We start from the raw sequence: 7,409 nt of genomic DNA on the forward strand, positions 1-7,409 counted from the left end.
AATAACAGGTTCTGAAAGGCATCCATGAAATGTGGAGTTATGAGGGGCAATATTATGAAGTCTATGAAGATATTTCACAAGAGGCAGCTCTGACTTCCACTGAAATGTTAATGTGCTCTCAGATCTAGGTTTTTGTTTTGTTTTTTGTTTTTTTAAGTTTCCGTTCTCAAAGAGGGGCACATGAAGTCAGGATTTAAGCAAACATTATGCATACAAATTTCAATCTCATTCTCCTATTACCAAAGAGATGAAACTCCTTACATTCTTCCTTCTACTTTACCTCAACATAAGTGCTACTCATTTGATGCAAATGATTTTTTTTATCGGGGTCAAAATCAGGTTATCACATACCTTGTCATTCTCTGGCAAAAGTATACTGAACTGATAGTGCTCTTTTAAGAAAGTTTTAGAGGTCAGAAATATGTGAATGTATAATCTAAAGATTCAAAATCTAGTTGTTTTGAAGAGCACTTCAGTTCACAGTTCTGCAAAGCACAGCATCTCACATCTTGTTTTCCTCAAGAGAGTTTCCTTTCTTTTAGTATTTTCATCAATTAAATTATAGTTGTGTTTGGTTACATTTTGCAATTCCTAAGGTGAAAGTGAGGGCATTGGGAGGGAAGTTAGAACTATAAGCAACACAGCATTCTTATAGACACTTTTTCTTAGAATTTAATTGGGTTGCTTTTTACTTATTCTGAAGAACAATTAAGTGAACAGAAAAACATAAAAATAACCATTACTAAATTTCTTTGTAAACCTTGAGGTGAGGAAAAAAGAAATTTTTGACATGGATTTATTCATATCTTCTGTAAATATTTATTGAATCTTCACTGTATATCGACCCAATGACTTAGCAGTTAAGAGTATAGCAGTAAAGAAGACAATGTCTTGGTCCTCATGAAATTGATGTTCTAGTAGATCACAAAAAAGATAAACAAACTAATAAAATAAACAAGATTATCTTAAATAGTAGTAAGCGATATGTAGAAAACAAAATAGAATAAAATAGAGGCCGATGCTGGCGGTATGTGATATTTTAGGAGTAGTTAGGGAAGGCTTCTCAGAGGAGGTAACATTTCAGCAGAGTCCTGAGTGAGTTGATGATATGACCTGGCAATGTAACCTTTGCATAGATACCTAAGAAAAGTGAAAAATAAAACTTTTGCTTACAAACAAACTTGCTCATGAGTGTTCACAGCAATATTATTTACAATAGCCAAAAGAAGTGGGAATAACTCAGCTATCCACCTACTGGATGAAGGGCTAAACAAAAATCCATTCAATGAAGCATTATACAACCACAAAGAAGGAATGAAGCACCAATACAAAAGGATGAACTTCAAAGCTACAATAATTTAAATAACCCAGTCACAAAGGCTGCGTCGTATATAAGTCAATGTTTATGAAATGTTCAGAATAGACAATTTATACAGAAACAGAATATACAACCACGATTGTCTAGGATTGGGGTAAGGATATGTGAAGGATAGGCAATAACAGCTAAAGGATTGCTGGTTTGACTATGAATTATGAAAACGTGGCATTCAATACAGTATTGGTTTCACAATGTTGAATATTCTACAGACCTTAGAATTATTACTGTTGTGTATCATATCCCAATGGAAAGAAAAGAAAGAAGAAACAGATCAGGAATGCTGAGAAAGATCATTACTCATTTCATGATAATAGTAAAACATTTAAAAATGCCCAAGAAAGAGTGTTGGGCAAGTAAGTTAGACCCACAGTGACAGAAGGAAAAGGGATTTCAGGCAGAGAGAGAGAGAGAGAGAGAGAGAGAGAGAGAGAGAGAGAGAGTAAGGGAGAGCAGGCGCAGAGAGAGAGAGAGAGAGAGAGAGAGAGAGAGAGAGAGAGAGAGAGCCATGAGTACAGAGTCTTTGACTGTGAGAAAAGCTGGGCTTATTTGAGGGCCACAAAGAAACCAATTATGGCTCTTGTGGAGACAAAGAAGAAAGATTAGGGTGACAGTGTGGAGAAGAACATAGAGACCAGATAGCACAGATTCTTTCTTAGACCATTTAAATTAATTTAAACTGTTTCCCCCTTTAAACACAGCGAGAAGGAGTCAGAGGGTTTTAAGCAAAGTAATAACATGATCTAGTAGGAATGTTTCAGAGAGCATGCTGGCTGCTTAGTGAAAAGTAATTTGTAGAATTTGGTAAGGGTAGATGCAGAGGAGATACTGTAGTAGTCTAAGCAAAAGATGTCCTGGCTGAAGAGATAAAAGAGAGGACAGGAAAGTGGGGGGATTTAGGACACATTTCAGAGGTAGAAGTATCCAAACATGATGGCATAGAGTGTTGGTGTAACAGAAAGTTATAACTTCTCATTTTTTTGGCCTGAACTGTGAACAAATAACTGTCACTTCAGTTATCTTTTCCAAAAATATTTTATTTTTATTTTTGAATATGTGTCTGTGCGTGTGTTTGTATGGATATATCACATGAACACAGATGCCCTCAGAAGCCAGAAGAGGATGATGTCAGATTCCCAGGAGCAGGAGATACAGGCACTTGTGAATCTTCTGGGGTGGGAGCTGGGAATCGAACTCAATTCTGCAAAATTAATAAGTGCTTTTAAACACCGAGCTGTTTCTCCAAGCCAATTTCATTTATCTTTACATGCCTTTTGGCCTGTAGAAAACAAAGGATTCTGTCTACTTGCAACTAGAACAATCCGTGTACACATCAGTCCTTGTTTCTTTAATCACTCATGTACTATTATAGTTCAACTTTCACTTTTTGCTCTCACACCCTCCAACCCCCACCAACAGCTGTGTGATAACAAAGAACAATCTTTATCTTATGTTTATGCTTCATTATTATTGTTATTTCTTCCAACTGTCCTCACCTGGTACTTAATGTAGACTTTCTAGGATGTAAACTTTCTACAAAGGTCACTACTTGCCCTGTAGTATCTATCAGGGTGGTCAAGCCAGGGTTCAGAACAATGAAAGACTACATTTTTCCTGGGAGTTTCTTGTGGAGCTTTGATTCATGGATGGTTTTCAATTACTTGTGTTAGTCTCCTTTTCATCAGCATAGATAATTGAGTTGGCTCTAAGTCTTTTGATGGGGGTAAAGGTTTTACAATAAAGAGTAAAAAGCTGGCTGGCTTATTTGATGCTGTTGAACTAAAAAGATCTGTAATAATAAATTAATAAGTTCACAATAATGTATTTTCCCCACACACATCCCAGTTTTATAAAAGATTTAGTTTCTAAAATTGCTTTTTTAAAATTAATGAAGATTTCTAAATACAAAACACTTCTTGGTAGGAAATGAAGTAATTAGTATGAAGTTGCTTTTCCATTTTATTATTCATGCAGAATTACACAGTTTCTCATTAAGCTACTTGGAAGGTATTCACCTTTCTTTCAGGTGCTGCTTATGTAAGAGAACTTGAAGGAGACCCTTCTGCACTCAACACGTCTACAAGGTATTGTGTAACTTTTCCTTCAAGCTTGATTTCTCTTGTGTTCCCTCGTCTAATAAAGAGCACTCCCATCCAGCCCATCACCAGAGTCATAAACCTTCTCTCACAGCTCCTTCATTTAATCAGTTACTAAGTCTTATCAGTACCTCCTAAATACCCTATTCATGTTCCTAGCTGTCTTTTTCTCTTAAGCCCTAATGCTGCTGCTTCGAATCAAGCTTCTCTTTGCTGTGGAATATCCAATATTAACTTGGCAAGTCCTTCTGTTTTTGGTCACCTTCCTCCCCAAGGTATAATCCCTGCTACCACTACAGTGTTGTTTTCAATTAAAAAAATTATCTTATTATTTATTTATTTATTTATTTATTTATTTATTTATTTATTTATTTATGTGAGTCTGTGGATATGCACATGCCATAGCACATGTGTACAGGGCAGAGGACAACTTGCAGGAGTTGGTTCTTTCTTTCCACCATGTGGATCCTGGAGGTCAAACTCAGATCCTAAAGGTTGGCAGCAAGCACTTTTACCACGGAGCATCTTACTGACCCTACTGTGTTTTTTTTTTTTTTTTTTGGTGCAAATACCTGGTAGTTAATCTCCTGCCAAAAACTTTCAGTGGCTCCTTGTAGCCTGATGGATAAAGTTCAAGCCCTTAGTACAACACATACATCCCTTTGTTATTTGTCTTCATCTCTTATATCCAACATAATTTCCAGCTCTTTCCCTCAACTCTAGGTATAATGAGTTACTTGTAGAGCGCCTGATGCCATCAGGAGTTATATACCCCATTAACTTCGTAGATACTGTTTCTCTGCCTAGAATAATGCTTTCCTTTTTCTCCCCACCCAGTGTCCCTGCAAATTCTTAACTTCTTTCAAAATGCAGCTCAAATGTCTTCTCAGAGAAACAGCTCCACTCCCTAGAAAGCCCATGGTTAATGAATGTCCATGAATGCTTAAATGCATGAATGGATAAACAATAGACCAGTGCACCACAGGTGGGGAATTGAGGTCTGGAATGGGAACTAAAGAGCAGTGAAAGCTGTGAGAATTTGAGTTAGTATGATTGTATTATGGATGGGAAAGGAAGCTGCAGAGAACAGAATACTAAGAAAAGCAACTTTGTGATTTTTCCTAATTTTTTTGTTTGTTTTGGTGTCTGTTTGTACAGTGTTAGGGATGAAACCCAAGGCCTCACATATGCTAGATAAATTTACCACTGAGCTAAACTTCCAGTCAGGATGTCTTTTTAAAGAAATGTATCAGGGCTGGAGAGATGGCTTACTGATTAAAGAGCAGTGACTACTCTCACAGAGGATGGAGGTTCGATTTATAGTACCCACATGGCAGTTAATAACTGTCTATAATTCCATTTTCAGGAGATCTGACTCCCTATTCTAGCCTCCTTGGACATTGCATGCACATAGTGTACTTACATACATATAAGCAAAACATTCATGCATGTAAAATTTTTGAAATTTAAAAAGTTTCATTAGTATATATTCATTGTACAAAGCAATGGGTTTCATAATGGCATATTTGGGTTTTTAAAAATATTTTATTTATTATTTTTATGTTATGTGTATGAATGTTTTGCCTGCATGTATGTAAGTGCACCAGTGTTTGCAATGCCCACGGAGGTTGAAAGAGGGCACCAGATCCTCTGGAACTGGAGCTAGGATGGTTATTAGTCACCATGTGGGTGCTGGGAATCAAATCTGTGTCTTCTGCAAGAGTAGCCAGCACTCTTAACTACTGCGCCATCTCTCCAGTACCTCATAATGGCATATTTGTTCACATGTATCTTGTATTTTGACCATATTCACTCCCCTCCCTCTCCTGCTAGTCTATCGTCTTCTTTCCAAATAGTCATTTGACTTTCATATCGTTTGTGTGTGTGTCTGTGTGTGTGTGTGTGTGTGTGTTGAGAGAAAGAGAATCCAGGATCCATATATGAGAGAAAATATGTAGCATCTGTCTTTATGAGTCGTGTTTATTTTGTTTAATATGATGACCTCCAGTTCCATTCATTTTCTTGTAATCTTTCTCATACTTACACTTTTATACTTACACTTAGTTAATACAGTCCCAAAAAGTGAAGCATAGTAACTACTGAGCTGAAGTTCCTGGTAGAGAAAGGCTCAGAAGTAAGCCTTCTTAGAAAGAGGGAGACACGTTCATGTTGAAATATACATAATGCTTTGTTATTACAAATAGAGTTATTGTTTTCACATAAATCAAAAGAAGTACATACAACAAACATTTCTAACGATGCCTAATTTTTGAGTACTTTTTCTTCAAGCAAACATAATCTGAAAGGATTGTCAGGAACATTAGAAAGAAAGGTAAAGTCTCTGCGTGACATACTTCTCACTATGACTTTTTATTTTATTTTTAAAAATTTTATTGAGCTTTTGTAATTTCATACAGTAGTCCTTGATAAAATCCAGACTCCCTTCCCCATCCATGCCCCCCTTCACCCCACCAGACTTCGTGAATTTCACCATACATGTTAAATCCTATCTAGTCAAGCATTTGTACCCAAACATCCTTGAGTGCAAACAGATCCACTGAAGTCTAATCAGCCCATCTAGAGATGGCAAGTAAAGCACACTCTCCCTCTCCCAGCAGCAATCAGTTTCCAATAGTTCTCAGCCCACCACTCATTTCTCTTCTCCCCTCTGGACCCTTGTTTATTTGAGTTGGCACAGGGCTTGTGCTCAATGCCACCGTTGCCACAAGTTCACATGTGCAAGCTTCCAGTGGCCAGAAAACCTCGGCTTCACCATGTTCATGAACCAGTCCTGGCTCTTACAATCTTTCTGCCCCCTCTTCCACAATGGTCCCTGAACCATGTATGCGTGAGGTTCAATATAGGAGTCCTATCCAGGGATACACACTTTGCAGTCTCCCATTGCCCCAAACTTGGCCACTTGTGGTCCTTTGTGTGCAACACACTCTGTTGTATAAGGAATCTTCACTGGTAAGAGTTGAGGGATGCATTAGTTTTCTCTCTACCCCTCATTGCACTATATTCCATGAATCTTAGGTTCAGAGATTCAACTACACATGTGTCACCTAGGACTGGGCGTCTCTCAGACATATATTCTCTATGTCTGACCAGTTGTGGAACTCTACAGTAGCCTCCATCTGTTGCGAAATGAAGCTTCTTTGATGAGTAGTATATGATACGCTTGTCTGTAAATATATGGATCCATATTTAGCATATGATAAGAAATTTCATTTGTCCAGAGATATGACAGAGATACAGTTTTCTCTAGGATCCACATCCTCTCTAGCCATGTGTATTTGGCTGAGTTTACAGTGTCACCCATGATTTCACTCCCATTGATAGGGTTTTTAATCCAACTAGATAGCTGTTGATTACCCACCCCCAGATAACAGTGCCTCTATTGCACCAATAGAGGTAGTCTGCCATGCCAGTCATTATGGTTATTATGCTTTAGGACTGGGTTGGACCATTGATTGATTTTTCTCCCTTAGAAGTTTGCATATTATAATCTAGTATTATCAGAGCTAAACTTCAGGTAAAAGGCTTCCAGGTCAGTTCCTACTCCATTGCTCCAAGTCCTGTATCAGAAGGATTTCCTATCTTCAGCAGTAGGGTCTTTTTTTAAATAAATAATTTGTTGAGAATTTCATACATGCATATACGGTGTATTGATCAAATCTATGCCCACTCCCTCCCCTCTAACTCCTCCCATATTTCGCCATCACTTTTTTCTGATGACTTCATGTACTCTTTCTTCTTCTTTGATTGATTTATTTTTTATGGGACTTTCGGCTACTCTAACATTCCCCCCTCTGAAGAGGTAACCCTAAAATCTTTTAAGGATTAGACATAAGCTCCCAAATACTTTTGACATTTTTGGCCTTTGGAACAGAGTATGTTGCTAAGAGGCCCAAGGACATTGTGAGTTTTAGCCAAGA

General features: G+C 37.6%; 1 long non-coding RNA gene across 1 annotated transcript in view; it reads right to left on the bottom strand.

Annotated features, from left to right (window-relative positions):
- Positions 1-2,445: 2,445 nt before the first annotated feature.
- LOC115067661 overlaps positions 2,446-7,409 on the bottom strand; it is a 58,456-nt gene continuing 53,492 nt past the window's right edge. The window contains exon 3 of the long non-coding RNA XR_003847033.1: positions 2,446-2,576. This is a non-coding gene — a long non-coding RNA (uncharacterized LOC115067661). The remainder of the gene's footprint in view (positions 2,577-7,409) is intronic.

Source organism: Nannospalax galili, unplaced genomic scaffold (genome assembly GCF_000622305.1).
Source record: "Nannospalax galili isolate Female #2095 unplaced genomic scaffold, S.galili_v1.0 scaffold25, whole genome shotgun sequence".
NCBI classification, from domain to species: Eukaryota; Metazoa; Chordata; class Mammalia; order Rodentia; family Spalacidae; genus Nannospalax; species Nannospalax galili.